This window comes from Lolium perenne, chromosome 2, assembly GCF_019359855.2.
Source record: "Lolium perenne isolate Kyuss_39 chromosome 2, Kyuss_2.0, whole genome shotgun sequence".
Taxonomy (NCBI): domain Eukaryota; kingdom Viridiplantae; phylum Streptophyta; class Magnoliopsida; order Poales; family Poaceae; genus Lolium; species Lolium perenne.
In genome coordinates this window covers 136,872,734-136,889,414 of record NC_067245.2, presented here as the reverse complement: position 1 = coordinate 136,889,414, position 16,681 = coordinate 136,872,734, and the positions used below count along the sequence as shown (strand labels likewise).

The window sequence follows — 16,681 nt, the reverse complement described above, 5'->3', positions numbered from 1 at the left end:
GATGAGCTAAGCTCTAAGAATTATCCAAGTCTATGTCTAACCCTAGCAAATGAGGAGTACGGGGATACAAATAGCTCAGATCTGAGTCAAGGGTAATTTGGGCAAAGGCTAAATAAGTTACAACTGCTAGATAGCGAATGGACGGTTCAGATTTGAAGACATTCGCGCACGGGCGGTACCACGGGCGGAGGTACCGGTCGAGGTACCGGAAAAACGTCCATTTCGAAGCAAACTATCCAGGGTACTTGGACCTCTGAGCGGTACCCCGGCCGGTACCTTGGCCGGAGGTACCGGCCTCCTCTTCTTTCCCGCAGGTCGGCCAGGAGGTGGCGCCCAACCCCCGCCGGTAGTACCGGCCAGGAGGGGCCGGTACTACCGGTCTCCCCATGTGGCGCGCGGCCAGGCTTGGCTTTGGCCACCGGCCGGCCAGGGTGGAGGCTCCGGCCACCTCAGGCCTGGAGGTACCGGCCTCCCATGGCCTGGAGGCTCCACCCTCCTTCTCTTCTTCTTTTTCTTGTCCATTCTTCTTTCTTCTTTCTTCTTCCTTCTTTCTTTCTTCTTCTTCTAGTCCATAGGCTTTAGCTTCTTCTCCCTTGATGAATGGTGCCTCCTCTCCCTCGTATCCTTGGTGATCCTTGTACCTAATAACACATAGAGTGTCGGCATGAGGTAGCATTCCGTCCAACGGTGTATCAAGGTCAAGAGTAGCGAGGATAGAGTTCACCTTATCGTGTAGCGCTTTAACTCGGGCCCGTGTCATCGGTCCACTTGGGGGGCTTGTTGGTCTTGGTGTAGCGACGTCGGTGACCGGGGCTACATCATCTCCCCCCCCTTGGGAAAGAGTCATCCTCGACTCTTGCACCTCCTCATCTCCATGATAGGGTGACAAGTCCGAGACGTTGAACGTGTTGCTCACCAAGTACTTGGATGTCGGTATGTCGATGACGTAAGCGTTGTCGTTGATGCGTTTGAGGACTTTGAAGGGGCCATCTCCTCTTGGCTTGAGCTTGGAGTTGCGCTCATGAGGGAACCGTTCCTTCGGAGGTGGATCCAAACGAGGTCTCCTTCTTCGAATATCCTTGCCTTCTTCTTGGCGTTGATGCGGTTGGCTTGACGAAGGACATGTTCTTGTATGGTTGCCCTTGTCTCTTCATGTAGTTTCTTGACGGCGGCGGTGCGCTTGTCGAAGTCCATGTTGATGCGCTCGTGGAGGGAAGCGGAAGTATGTCGAGTGCCGTGTAAGGTTCGAAGCCATAGACGACCATGAAGGGGCTCCTTGACGTAGTCTTGTGCTTGGCGCGGTTGTAGGCGAACTCCGCGTGGGGAAGGCACTCCTCCCATGACTTCAAGTTCTTCTTCACGAGGATGCGTAGGAGGGTGGAGAGGCTTCGATTGACCACTTCCGTTTGGCCGTCCGTTTGCGGGTGCGATGATGATGAGAACAAGAGCTTGACTCCAAACTTCGCCATGAGCGACTTCCAAAGATAACTCATGAACTTGACGTCTCGATCCGACACAATGCTTTGTGGTACTCCATGTAGGCGAACGATTTCCCTGAAAAACAATGAAGCAATGTGTGAAGCATCGTCGCTCTTATGGCAAGGTATGAAATGAGCCATCTTAGAGAATCTATCCACTACAACAAATATGGAATCATGACCATGCTTAGTGCGAGGCAAGCCTAGAACGAAATCCATGCTAATATCGGTCCATGGTGCATACGGAATAGGCAATGGCATGTAAAGACCATAAGGGTTGGAGGTAGACTTAGCTTGTAAGCATGTTGTGCACCGACGGCAAAGGCGCTCCACATCTCGCTTCATCTTTGGCCAATAGTAGTGGGTTGAGAGCATGGCATATGTCTTGTCACGGCCAAAGTGGCCCATAAGACCTCCTCCATGAGACTCTTGCAAAAGCAATTTTCGAAGCGAAGACTCGGGAATGCAAATCTTGTTAGCTTTGAACAAATAGCCATCATGCAAATAGAAATCATCCACTCCTCGCTCAACGGAGCACTTCTCAAAAATGGGAGCAAAGAAAGAATCGGAAGGATAGAGTTCTTTGATCTCTTCAAGTCCCAAAACATGAAAATCCAAACGAGTTAGCAAAAGGGTGTTTTTGCGGGAAAGAGCATCCGCCACAACATTGTCCTTGCCCTTCTTGTATTTGATCACATATGGGAAGGACTCAATGAACTCGACCCATTTTGCATGTCGTTTGTTCAAATTGTGTTGGCTTTTCAAATATTTCAAGGACTCATGGTCGGAATGAATGATAAACTCTTTTGGCCAAAGATAGTGTTGCCAAACTTCAAGAACACGAACCAAAGCGTAGAGCTCCTTGTCATATATAGGATAGTTGAGGCGTGCGCCATCCAACTTCTCACTATAGTATGCCACGGGTTTGCCCTCTTGCATAAGAACACCGCCAATACCAAGCCCACTTGCATCACACTCAATCTCAAAAGTTTTGGCAAAATTTGGAAGAACAAGAAGTGGAGCTTCGGTAAGACGTTTCTTCAACTCATCAAAAGCATTTTGTTGGGCCTTGCCCCAAACAAACGGAACATTCTTTTTGGTAAGCTCATTCAAAGGGCAAGCAATGGTGCTAAAATCTTTCACAAAGCGGCGGTAAAACCCGGCAAGTCCATGGAAGCTTCGGACTTGACCAACATTTGTAGGGGTAGGCCAATTGTGGATGGCCTCCACCTTGGAAGAATCAACTTCAATCCCATTAGCGGAAACCACGAAACCAAGAAAAACCAATTTGTTTTGAGCAAAGGTGCATTTGGGGAGGTTAGCATAAAGCTTTTCATTGCGCAAGATGCACAAGACCTCTCTCACATGTTGCACATGGTCCTCGAGGTTTTTGCTATAAATAAGAATATCATCGAAGTAGACAACCACGCTCTTGCCAATGAGAGGACGCAAGATGTGATTCATGAGGCGCATGAAAGTAGATGGTGCATTGGAAAGACCGAAAGGCATAACGAGCCATTCATAGAGACCAAGTTTGGTCTTGAATGCCGTTTTCCATTCATCACCAATGGCCATGCGGATTTGATGGTAACCACTACGCAAATCGACTTTAGAGAAAATCGTGGCACCACTAAGTTCATCAAGCATGTCATCTAAACGCGGAATGGGATGGCGGTAACGGACGGTAATGGCATTGATGGGGCGACAATCCATACACATCCGTTGCGTCTCATCCGGTTTAGGCACAAGGATCACGGGAACCGCACAAGGGCTAAGGCTTTCTCGGACGTACCCTTTGGCGAGGAGATCTTGAATTTGGCGGTTGATCTCCTTGGTCTCTTCGGGGTTGGTGCGGTATGCGGCACGATTTGGGAGCGGAGCGCCGGGTATGAGGTCGATGCGGTGTTCTATGCCGCGGAGTGGTGGTAGTCCATGAGGGAGCTCGTCGGGGAAGACATCTTCAAATTCCTGCAAAATAGACAACAAAGACGGAGGAATGTTGGTTAAGTCGTTAGCCGCCGACGATGGTCCCTTGCATATGAGCACATAGTGCAATATGGTGGATGGGTTCTCTTGGAGCTCTCTCCACTCACTCTTGGTGGCTAGAAGGACACTCTTGGACTCACTCATATATGGCTTGTGGCGCTCACTATCTTTGTGGTGGGTCGCTCCCTCTCCTCTCATCTCACTATGGGTGCGGAGTTGTGCCCTCGCTAAATGATATGGGGTGGCCCGATCTTCTCAGTAAGCTTGCGGTAATGGTGATGATGGTGATAGATAACTTGGTGTCGCCGATGATCTCTCCTCGCTAGATCCCTGATGCCAATGCAGCAGCTCTCTACCCTTCGGATATTCACGACTTCACACACTTGCGCAACGCAGCCGTCGACCACGAAACGGTATAATTGCAATTCACTTATTCCCAATGGAACAGCAGATCACACTTAACTTGCAGTATATAATCTCCAGATCGAAACGAATTGGAGACAGGATTCAAGATGAATGCTTGCAGCAGTCTCAAGAACTAGGGTTTATCTAAAACGTGGTCTACCTCTCTATGGCGCATCAGGCGCTTATTATATGGGGGGTGCGGCTGGCCAAAGGCAAACCGACCTGACCTGGTCCTCTAACTTGGTTCGACTCAACCAAACGTGATACAAACTGACCCAATGGTTGGGTGCAGCCAACTAGGCGCGCAGGCCTTATGTGTATGGCGCACAAACATGTGGTGGTGCGCCATATGCAGCCTCCTGCGTGATGTCCTCCTCCTCATGCTGGTCGCCGGCCTCCCTCTCCTCCCTCGCGTCCATGTGCATGATCATCACGTCTTGCTCCATCTCCTCGCTCCCTCGTGCTATGCCTTCTTCTCCCATGAACCTGAGTATGCAAACACACAAAGACTTAGGCAGTAAACAATTCTCATTAACAAAATAATCAGATTCTATTAGGAGCAAATTCACCTGTTGTTCTATTAACTTTGCACGAGCTCTTGTGATAGGTCCAATTCTGATTTCATCATTGGACTTCTTCTTTGCAGCAACTTGCTTGTCATCATCATGAAGTGGAGATGGAACAATAGTAGGGATGTCCTCATCATCCCCCCCCCCCTTCAAAAGGCGTCGACCTCGACGCTCCAAGGTCTTCTCCATCATATGGTGACAAATCAGCAACGTTGAAGCTGTTGCTAACGCCACCAAACTCAGCAATAGGAATATCAATTGAGTAGGCATTGTCATTTATCTTGGCTAGCACCTTGTAAGGACCAGCACCACGCGGCCTCAACTTGGACCTTCGCAGCTGTGGGAACCTATCCTTGCGCAGATGCACCCAAACCATATCTCCAGGCTGAAACAAAACTTGCTTTCTTGATTGGTTTCGTGTAGCAGCAATGGTCTTGCCTTTCGTCTCAATGGCCTCTCGTGTCTTCTCATGAATTTTCTTCACATAATCTGCTCTTTTTGATGCCTCCATATTAACTCTCTCATGCAATGGAAGAGGCAGCAAATCTAGTGGTGTGATTGGCTTGAAACCATACACCACCTCGAAAGGACAAAGCTGAGTAGTAGTGTGCACCGCTCTGTTATATGCAAACTCAACATGTGGCAAACACTCCTCCCACTCACGCAGATTTTTCTTGATCATAGCTCGCAGCAATTGTGACAATGTTCTATTCACCACCTCCGTTTGACCATCTGTTTGGGGATGACATGTTGTGCTGAACAGTAATTTCGTTCCCAGCTTGCCCCATAGTGTCTTCCAGAAGTAGCTCATAAACTTCACATCCCTGTCAGAAACAATTGTCTTGGGCACTCCATGCAAGCGAACAATGTCCCTGAAAAACAGATTAGCTATGTGCGACGCATCGTCGCTTATGTGGCATGCAATAAAGTGTGCCATCTTAGAGAATCTATCCACTACCACAAATATACTATCATGACCTCTTTTAGTGCGTGGCAAACCTAACACAAAATCCATACTTATATCTTCCCATGGTGTGGTAGGTGCAGGTAGTGGAGTATACAAACCGTGAGGCTTCATCTTGGACTTGGACGTGTTGCATACAATGCAGCGCCTAACAAATCTGTCCACGTCACGCCTCATCTTGGGCCAATAAAAATGATCAGCGAGCATGAGAAGCGTCTTCTCACGCCCAAAGTGACCCATCAATCCGCCAGCATGTGATTCCTGCAACAATAGCAAACGTACCGACGATTCTGGAACACATATTTTGTTAGCACGAAACAAAAATCTATCATGTATGTGGTACTTGTCCCATGCAGTTCTAAGCATACACAAACGATATGGTTCAGCAAAATCATGATCAGTGGCATACAAATCACACAAGCTCTCTAAACCAGGAATTTTAACATCAAGATGTGTCAATAGCATGTTCTTCCTAGATAGAGCATCAGCAACAACATTTTCTTTCCCTTTCTTATACTTGATTATGTAGGGAAACGACTCAATGAACTCAACCCACTTAGCTAGGCGCCTATGCAAGTTAGATTGAGCTTTCAGATATTTTAAAGCTTCATGATCAGAATGTATGATAAATTCTTTTGGCCACAAATAATGTTGCCAAACCTCAAGAACTCGAACAAGCGCATACAATTCTTTATCATACACAGGATAATTCAGTCTAGCACCAGAAAGTTTCTCGCTGAAATAAGCAATAGGTCTACCTTCTTGCATCAACACACCACCAATTCCTATACCACTAGCATCACATTCAACTTCAAATTGCTTAGAAAAATCTGGTAGTGCAAGCAATGGTGCAGAAGTAAGCAAACGTTTCAGCTCATCAAATGCATGATCTTGTGCAGCGCCCATACAAAAGGCACTCCTTTCTTAGTTAATTCATTCAATGGTGCAGCAATAGTACTAAAGTCTTTCACAAAACGCCGATAGAAACCAGCAAGACCGTGAAAACTGCGTACTTGACTAACATTCATGGGAGTAGGCCAATTTTGAATTGCTTCAATTTTAGATGAATCTACCTCTACCCCATGCGCAGATACAACATATCCCAGAAATATCACTTTATCTTTTGCAAATGTGCACTTCTCAAGGTTAGCATACAATTTAGCATCACGCAGCACTTGCAAAACTTGTCTAATATGCGCACAATGTTCAGATTCAGTGCGGCTATAAATAAGTATATCATCAAAATATACAACCACAAAACGACCAATAAACTCTCGCAAAACATGATTCATTAAGCGCATGAATGTGCTAGGTGCATTAGTAAGACCAAAAGGCATAACTAGCCACTCATATAAACCAAATTTAGTTTTGAAAGCAGTTTTCCATTCATCCCCTTCTTTCATCCTAATTTGATGGTATCCACTACGCAAATCAATCTTAGAGAAAATAGCAGCACCACTCAATTCATCTAGCATATCCTCTAAGCGTGGAATAGGATGACGATATCGAATAGTGATGTTATTAATAGCTCTACAATCTACGCACATGCGCCATGTACCATCTTTCTTAGGCACCAAAATAACAGGAACAGCACAAGGGCTAAGAGAAACACGAATATACCCCTTGTCCAGAAGCGCTTGTACTTGTTGCTGTATTTCCTTTGTCTCTTCGGGGTTGGTCCTGTACGGAGCACGGTTTGGAAGAGTGGCACCAGGAATCAAATCAATTTGATGCTCAATTCCACGCAATGGTGGCAGTCCTGCGGGCACCTCCTCCGGAAACACATCATCGTACTCCTGCAATACATTAGAAACACCAAGAGAAACAGGTTGCATATCATTAGAAACTAACACCTCGCCTTTGTACATAAGCACAAGTGGCATGGCTGTAGGATCCTCTCTAAATTCTACCATGTCTTCTTTGGTGGCTAATATAAGCAAACTAGGCACTCTCTCACTTTTCGTTATATTTTCACTCACAGCTATTACATTATTTTCTCGTGTAGGTGGCTGTTCTAGCTTCACTTCTGTTTTCTGACGAGACTCATTGACAATTTGCTGCGGTGACATAGGCTGTAGATTAATTTTCTTGCCCTTAAACTCCAAGTGATAGGTATTGGCTCGGCCATTGTGTTGCACATGGCGATCATACAGCCATGGCCGACCCAAAGAGTAGGTGACAAACAGTCATAGGAACGACATCAAACTCAATGGAATCCTTGTATGGTCCTATCTCAAAATTCACACGCACCATATGATTTACCTTCATCTCTCCATTATCACTCAGCCATTGGATGTAGTAGGGATTTGGATGAGGTAAATATTTCAGGTTTAGCTTGGCACATAACTCCTTGCTTGCTAGATTGCGGCAGCTACCTCCATCAATGATTACTTTGCAAGCTTTGTTTGGGCCAACTAGTGCTTTTGTTTGGAACAAATTGCAGCGCTGGGAATCAGCATGTGGCGTGACACTCAAAGCACGCTGCGAGACAACAATGGTAGGCGCTGGGGAAGCAAAGGCATCCATGCCGCCCTCACTTGTGTAACCATCATCATTGGAATCATACGGATCAGCGTCATCTCCAGTCTCATACTCATTATCATCATTAACAATCATCACCTTTCTGTTTGGACACTCTCGCTTGAAGTGCCCCTTGCCACCACATGTATGGCATTGCATATCTCTATTACGAGCTGTAGACATGTTGGAACCAGAGCTAGGCGCAGGAGCTGCTGGTTTCTTTGCATGAGAAACATTGGAGGCTGGGTGAGAATGTGAAGAAGAGGGGCCTCTGGTGGCACCCTCCATAGGCGCTGCAGATTGGTGTGGCGCCCTGCTAGAGAACCTCCCAGAAGAAGTATATCGTGCCTTGATTTGAGCCTCTTCAGCTAGCTGCGATTCAGCCTCCCTTGCATGATGCAAAAGCTCGTTCATATTGTTGTAGGAATGATGCCTAACAATACCTTTGATGTTGTACTTCAGCCCATGAAGAAATCGCTGCATGGTCATCTCAATAGATTCTCGAACACGTGCACGCTGCAGCAACATCTCCATCTCCATGTAATAAGCATCAACAGTCATGGTTCCTTGCTTCAACTGTGTCAATTTATCATAAACGAAGACGCAGGTAATTAGTGGGAACAAAACGAGCTCGCATGATCTCCTTCATATTGCGCCATGTAAGAACAGGAAGCTCGTTGTTATCTCGTCTTTCCGTCACAATGCTATCCCACCAACGCAAGGCATAACCATCAAATTCTGAAGAAGCAAGCTTGATCTTCCTATCTTCAGTGTAATCATGCAAACGCCATAATTTTTCAATCTTGAGCTCCCAAGTAAGGTACTCCTCCGCATCAGTGGAACCTTCAAATCTGGGAATCGTGAACTTGGGCTTGCCCAATCCATCATCCTCCTGAAATGGCACACGCCGAGCACCAGGTGGTGGTGGTCGACCCTGTCCTGGAAAACCACGCCCACGTCCATTGTTGCCCATCATGTTTTCATTATCTCCATGGACACTATCAACATCGCCATGGTCCTCATGGTGGCGTTGCTCATCAGCTTACACGCAGCCCATTGACGGAAGTTGTCAATTGCTGTATGCTTGTCTGGAGAGCAGTGACTTGCGCTTGCATAGCATTGACTGTAGTTTCAGTGGCATCTACTTTCATTTGCACAGCTTGAATATCAGCGTCAATGTTTTCAGTGGATCTAGTAATAACCCCTTGCAAATGATCACGGAGAGCTTCATATTCCCTCCATGTAACAGTAGCATCATCAGCCTTTTTCTGCATCACATCATCAACACCACTAACAGACATGATTAGTAGGTTAGTGCACTAAATCAAAAATCTTTATGGTGGCACACTCACAACTCACTCAAAACTGACAAGAAAAGGAAATCTTACCGTTCCAAAGTGAATAGCAAATGCGTACCCGTCCGGATAAAGGACTAATGCACTGATGTGATGAAGTGAATACCAGGGTATAAGAGCAATCACACGACAAAGCAGGAGTATATGGTGGAGCTGTAGGTATGGAATCCTAACTACACCAAAGACAAGTCCTAGTGCTGATCGTGTGAACAAAACACCCAAGGGAAACACACACGTGGAGATAAACGTGGCAAAGCAACTATAAAACAGGGAATGTTGCAATGCACAAGAGAGACACTAGCAATGCTCAATGTAACAGGCACAAGATTGCTCAATCTACGAGTGCAGCAACTTAGATGTATGCTTCGGCCGGCTTCTCACTTTTCTGTTTTTGATTCTTTTCTCTTTTCTCTTTTTTTTTTTCACTTGTTTTTGACTCTCTTTATAAAAACAATTCACGGAGTACTGTAGCCCGTGGAGCACAAAATATGCTAGTCTCAAATAGGTAAGCTCCTACACAATTATATAGTAGAAAGGCTGTGGCTATGTTTATCAAAAGATGCAGAAAGGTACGCTATGTGGACTCGGTTTTGAAGGAAAACGAGAAAAACTCGGATTTGTACCACGGCAGAAGAACGCATGAGAACTCGTGCCGCGGCGGGACTCGGAGCAAGCTTGCCAACGCGCTGGACCGGACAAAACGTGGCGCGGTGTCCGATCGGGAGCGTTCGCTTCCTACGCGCAGACAGCACAGATCGCGTCTTTTGTCTGATGGCGAGCGATCGAAGTGGACTCGAAACCTAAAACCGACTAGAACCTAGACTCCTACGGAACAAGAAATAGATCGGATCAAAGAAGGAAAACGACCAGCAACTAAAACCAATCTACGATGCAATCTAGGCTATGGCAAAACTATGAACCCTAATTTTTTTTTGGCTTTTCTGGATAGGACGAAAATCAAAACTAAACTACGGATGATCTGGTGGATTGCTTACCGAGGAAACACTGGAAATCTGATACCAAGATGATATGGGGTGGCCCGATCTTCTCAGTAAGCTTGCGGTAATGGTGATGATGGTGATAGATAACTTGGTGTCGCCGATGATCTCTCCTCGCTAGATCCCTGATGCCAATGCAGCAGCTCTCTACCCTTCGGATATTCACGACTTCACACACTTGCGCAACGCAGCCGTCGACCACGAAACGGTATAATTGCAATTCACTTATTCCCAATGGAACAGCAGATCACACTTAACTTGCAGTATATAATCTCCAGATCGAAACGAATTGGAGACAGGATTCAAGATGAATGCTTGCAGCAGTCTCAAGAACTAGGGTTTATCTAAAACGTGGTCTGCCTCTCTATGGCGCATCAGGCGCTTATTATATGGGGGGTGCGGCTGGCCAAAGGCAAACCGACCTGACCTGGTCCTCTAACTTGGTTCGACTCAACCAAACGTGATACAAACTGACCCAATGGTTGGGTGCAGCCAACTAGGCGCGCAGGCCTTATGTGTATGGCGCACAAACATGTGGTGGTGCGCCATATGCAGCCTCCTGCGTGATGTCCTCCTCCTCATGCTGGTCGCCGGCCTCCCTCTCCTCCCTCGCGTCCATGTGCATGATCATCACGTCTTGCTCCATCTCCTCGCTCCCTCGTGCTATGCCTTCTTCTCCCATGAACCTGAGTATGCAAACACACAAAGACTTAGGCAGTAAACAATTCTCATTAACAAAATAATCAGATTCTATTAGGAGCAAATTCACCTGTTGTTCTATTAACTTTGCACGAGCTCTTGTGATAGGTCCAATTCTGATTTCATCATTGGACTTCTTCTTTGCAGCAACTTGCTTGTCATCATCATGAAGTGGAGATGGAACAATAGTAGGGATGTCCTCATCACTAAAGCCTTCGCATTATCCGCGATGATTTGGCTAGGAGTCATCGGGCGCAACTCGAACTTCTTGTCGTTGACCTTGAAGGTGTATGTGTTGGAGAGTCCGTCATGTATAGCCTTCTTGTCATATTGCCAAGGGCGGCCAAGCAACATGTGGCACACCGTCATGGGTACCACGTCACACTCGATGGTGTCCTCATAAGGGCCGATCTTGAAGTTGACGGTGATGGTATGTTGTATCTTGACGTTGCCCTTGTCACTCAACCATTGGATATGGTAGGGGTGAGGATGCTTGCGGAGAGTAAGGTGGAGCTTCTCACACAACTCGGTGCTTGCAAGGTTATGGCAACTTCCACCATCTATGATGACCTTGATCGACTTGCCACCAATTCCGGCACGCGTTTGGAAGATGTTACATCTTTGCTCTTCCATAGCATGAGGTTGTGTGGTGAGCACCCTTGTGACCACAAGTGAGGGACTTGGGTCATGCTCACATAAGAGAGGATCTTCTTCACATTCTTGCTCATAAGTTTCTTCACTTTCCACGGCGGCTTGCACAAGGGCTTCATATTCATCTTCATCAAGAGTCTCGATGTCACCATTCTCCATAGTGATCATGACCTTGGTGTTCTTGCACTCAAACGATTTGTGACCTTGGGTGCCACACTTGAAGCAAGTGACACTAGAGGGTCCCGTGGATGCCTTAGAGGAGGCGGTGGAGGAGACCGTTTGCTTCATGCGACTTTGGATAGTCGGTCTCTTGGATGGTGTAGAGGATGCGTCGGCCTTGGCACTTGTAGCTTGAGGAGTTGATGTAGTAGGAGGAGTCGATGTTGCGAACTTGGAGGTGAAGTAGGTCTTGGCCTTGGAGTACTTGATATCATCAATCACTTGGCGCTCGGCCTTCGATGCTTTGTGCACTAACTCAACCATGTTGGAGTAGGGTTGGAACTCGACGATCCTCTTGATGGGGTAAGAGAGGCCATTGAAGAAACGAGCAATGGTTTGCTCTTCGGACTCTTGGATGTTTGCTCGCATCATAGTGAGCTCCATCTCCTTGTAGAATTCCTCAACGGTCTTGGTGCCTTGCTTCAACTTTTGGAGCTTGTTGAAGAGGTCGGTCATGTAGTGTGCAGGAACAAAGCGAGCATGCATCGCCTTCTTCATATCTTCCCAAGTGTCAATGGGAGGTTCACCCTTCTCTTCTCGGAGAGTGAGGACTTGCTCCCACCAAGTGTTGGCGTAGTCTTCAAACTCGAGTGATGCCATAGCCACTTTCTTGGCACCGGAGTAGTTGTGGATGCGGAAGATCTTGTCCACCTTGAGTGCCCATGAGAGGTAAGCTTCGGCGTCGTCTTCACCTTTGAACTTGGGCATGTTGAACTTGAGCTTGCCATACATGTTCTCTTCATCCTCCAAGTTTCTTCGGCGCGGACGGATGCCTTCATCTCTTGCGGCTTGAGGTGGGAAAGGAGGTCTTCCCCGGCCAACCATAGCATTGGGTTGGCGTTGAAAATGGACGCTAGCTTCACTTGGTTCACGGCGATGGTGTTGTTGAAGATCTTGTCGAGGTTGTTGACGAGGCTCATAGTTGGCTCTTTCATCTTGATCATGTTGTGGGTCTCCTCTTCCACGTTGGTCATGGCGAGGATGGCGTCGGAGATCTTGCCAAGGTTGAACTTGAGGACCTTGGTCTTGGGGTTGGTCGTCACGCCCATGGTGGGCATGGCGATCCGCTTGGTGACGATCTTGTTGTAGGACTTGGTCTTGTGGAGGACGCTCATGTGGACGAGCATGGCGATGTATTTCTCCGCGCCTAGAGTTGGAGCGAGAGTCTTCATGACGAGCATGTGGGCGATGAGGTCGATGATGGTCTTCATGCCTTGAAGAAGAGCTTGAGGACGAAAGGCCACCATGAGAGTAGTAATCTTGCGGCGAGCTTGATGATGATGAAGTAGAGCGGTGTCGGCGATGACGACCCAAGTTGGTGATGGCGCGCTCGAGGCTATCCATGCGCCGCTCCATGTTAGCATCATTGGCCGCCATTTGGCCATTCAAGTTGTCCGTAGCTTCACGAAGGAGAGCCAAGTCTTGGTTCACGGCGGAGAAGTTGTGAGCCACTTCATCGTATTGCTCATCGATGCGCGTCTCGAAGAGGGCTAGTTGCTCCTTGAACTCTTGGCGTTGTGTCCATAGGTTGTGTTGAGTAGCCAACCTCTCGGTGTTGCGGAGTACTTCACCATCCCGTGATTCATCTCCGTTCCTATCCATGATGGCAAGACAAGAACTATGTTGTGTATGTTAGTGGAAGGAGACTACCTCACAATCTTACCGTTGTGTGATAGTATCGAGGTGATCAATCAAACCGAGAGCGAAACCAATTGTATCGGGCACACACGCAAAGACACACGCAAAAGCTAGCAAATATGGTGGTAGGTGAGTATGGTGGAAAGCCAAGAGACGAAATCCGAAATCAAGTTTGTTGTTAAGAGTGGGTAAAATCCAAATATCGAATGTCAAAGCGATGATCACTAAAACACGGAAAAAGATGTGGAACACACACACGAGATGAAAGGGGTTAGTGCGACCAAGGAATGAGCGGAAAGATGTAAGAAACCCTTAACAAGGGTGCTCGGTGTCACACTAACACAAGGAGAGACAAAGCTTTGGTTGCAACGGAGAGACAACAAGATTTACACGCGGCCTCTCTTCTCTTTTCTCTCTTTTGCTTAAAAGCTTTCCTCCTTTGTATTTGGTGGCACTTGACACTCTTTTGTATTTTGTGGCACTTGCACTCTTTTGCTCTTTTGTGTTTTGGCGGCTTTTGTCTCGCACTATGTTAGCTTAGCTTCGCCTTTGCTACTTTGCCACACGAGTTTTGCTTAAAAGCTTGACTCCACACTACACACACACCTCACAACGGGGCCACGTGCAATGTCTCGCAACACTAGTCAAGCAATGCTCGGGAGGTTAGATCGCAAAAGGGAAAAGGATTTGCAAGTTATACCTAGATGGGGCGTAGGCGGTGATGAACACTCAACTTGCAATATGGTGGTTGGATCAAGAGTACGTTTGCAAGCTCGGGGTGCCGAGAGTGTCGTCGCTTGCTTCGGAGCTGCGGGTTAGTGTTACACAAAAGGCACTCAAACCGAACAAGCAAACACAAGGTAGGCGAGAAAAAGTTGGGTCAAACTAGCTTGGCGGTGGTGGTAGTGGTATGCCGGTGGTCTTGCGGTGGTGGTGGTGGTGGCGGTGGTGGTGGCGGTGCCGCGGCGGTGTTTACCGGTGATTTGGGGGGACGAGCGGTGGTGGCGGCTGGGTGGTGGGCGGTAGTGGTGGGCGGTAGTGGCGGCCGGTAGTGGCGGCCGGTAGTGGAGGCTGGAGCCTTGGCCGGAGGTACCGGCCAGGTTTGGCTGGAGGTACCGGCCAGGTGTTCTTCCCCCACGCGAGCTTGCTTGTTCTTCCCACTTTTCTCTCTCCTGTTCTTAGGAAAACCAACTAGAATGACCCAAATTGAAGAAAAACGATGGGATTTGTGGATAGAAAGTGGGGGAAGTGATAGATCAACACTAAAAACACCGAATCAATGGACCAAAACCACTCAAAACTCAACAAAATCGCAGATCGGTCAAAAGGCAAATTAGGGCTATTTTTTGGGGATTTTTTGGGAAATTTTTTAGGGACGAAATTGGGTGGGTGGGGGGTCAAATTCGCGGTAACCTTGAGCTGCTGATACCATATGATGAGGTCTAAGACCCAATTTGTGGCCCAATCTTGCGAAATCGACCCGAAATCAAAAGGGGAAAAGTGGAGGAACGAAGAACGAGACGAACACGATGAACACACACGCACACAAACCCGATACAATCGATTTACACTCCCATGGCTCGACAAACCACGCCGGTAGAATCACACTAGGAGAGACCAAGAGGTTGAATCCCGGTGTGAGAGATCGGTGTTGTAGACGAACACTTGTGCGGGAGAGAGAGTGGTTAAACTAGAATCTCACACACAACTATTAATCTCAACAAGAGTAGCCTTGATGAAACACAGGAGATAATCCCCAAGATGAGCTAAGCTCTAAGAATTATCCAAGTCTATGTCTAACCCTAGCAAATGAGGAGTACGGGGATACAAATAGCTCAGATCTGAGTCAAGGGTAATTTGGGCAAAGGCTAAATAAGTTACAACTGCTAGATAGCGAATGGACGGTTCAGATTTGAAGACATTCGCGCACGGGCGGTACCACGGGCGGAGGTACCGGTCGAGGTACCGGAAAAACGTCCATTTCGAAGCAAACTATCCAGGGTACTTGGACCTCTGAGCGGTACCCCGGCCGGTACCTTGGCCGGAGGTACCGGCCTCCTCTTCTTTCCCGCAGGTCGGCCAGGAGGTGGCGCCCAACCCCCGCCGGTAGTACCGGCCAGGAGGGGCCGGTACTACCGGTCTCCCCATGTGGCGCGCGGCCAGGCTTGGCTTTGGCCACCGGCCGGCCAGGGTGGAGGCTCCGGCCACCTCAGGCCTGGAGGTACCGGCCTCCCATGGCCTGGAGGCTCCACCCTCCTTCTCTTCTTCTTTCTTCTTTCTTCTTCCTTCTTTCTTTCTTCTTCTTCTAGTCCATAGGCTTTAGCTTCTTCTCCCTTGATGAATGGTGCCTCCTCTCCCTCGTATCCTTGGTGATCCTTGTACCTAATAACACATAGAGTGTCGGCATGAGGTAGCATTCCGTCCAACGGTGTATCAAGGTCAAGAGTAGCGAGGATAGAGTTCACCTTATCGTGTAGCGCTTTAACTCGGGCCCGTGTCATCGGTCCACTTGGGGGGCTTGTTGGTCTTGGTGTAGCGACGTCGGTGACCGGGGCTACATCACAATTTGAACAAACGTCATGCAAAATGGGTTGAGTTCATTGAGTCCTTTCGATACGTAATCAAATACAATAAGGGCAAAGACAATGTAGTTGCGGATGCTCTCTCCCGCAAGCTCACCATATTACTCACTCGTTTGGATATCCATGTTTTGGGTCTTGATGAAATCAAATATTTATATGCCTCCGATACTTTCTTTGGCCGAATCTTTGCAAAGTGTTCTAGTGAGAAGGGCATCGATGATTTCTATTCGCACCAAGGATTCTTGTTCAAGGGCAACAAACTTTGTATTCCCATGTCTTCGCTTTGCCTTTTGCTCTTACAAGAATCGCATGGTGGTGGTCTTATGGGACACTTTGGACGAGAGAAGACATATGCCATGCTCTCCATTCACTATTATTGGCCAAGAATGTACCGCGACGTGGAGCGCCTTTGCCGACGGTGTACAACATGCTTACAAGCTAAGTCAACTTCCAAACCTATGGTCTTTATACACCATTGCCTATTCCTCATGCTCCTTGGTCCGATATAAGTATGGATTTTGTGCTAGGATTGCCTAGAACCAAATATGGTTCACACATTGCCTCCTTGTTTTTTAGGGAAATTGTGAGACTCCACGGTGTACCAAGAAGCATTGTGT

The 16,681-nt window shown here is 47.6% G+C and overlaps 1 pseudogene; it reads right to left on the bottom strand.

The window, feature by feature from the left end:
• Positions 1-3,714: 3,714 nt before the first annotated feature.
• Positions 3,715-11,913, bottom strand: LOC139835605 (uncharacterized; annotated as a pseudogene).
• Between the last annotated feature and the right edge of the window lie 4,768 nt (positions 11,914-16,681).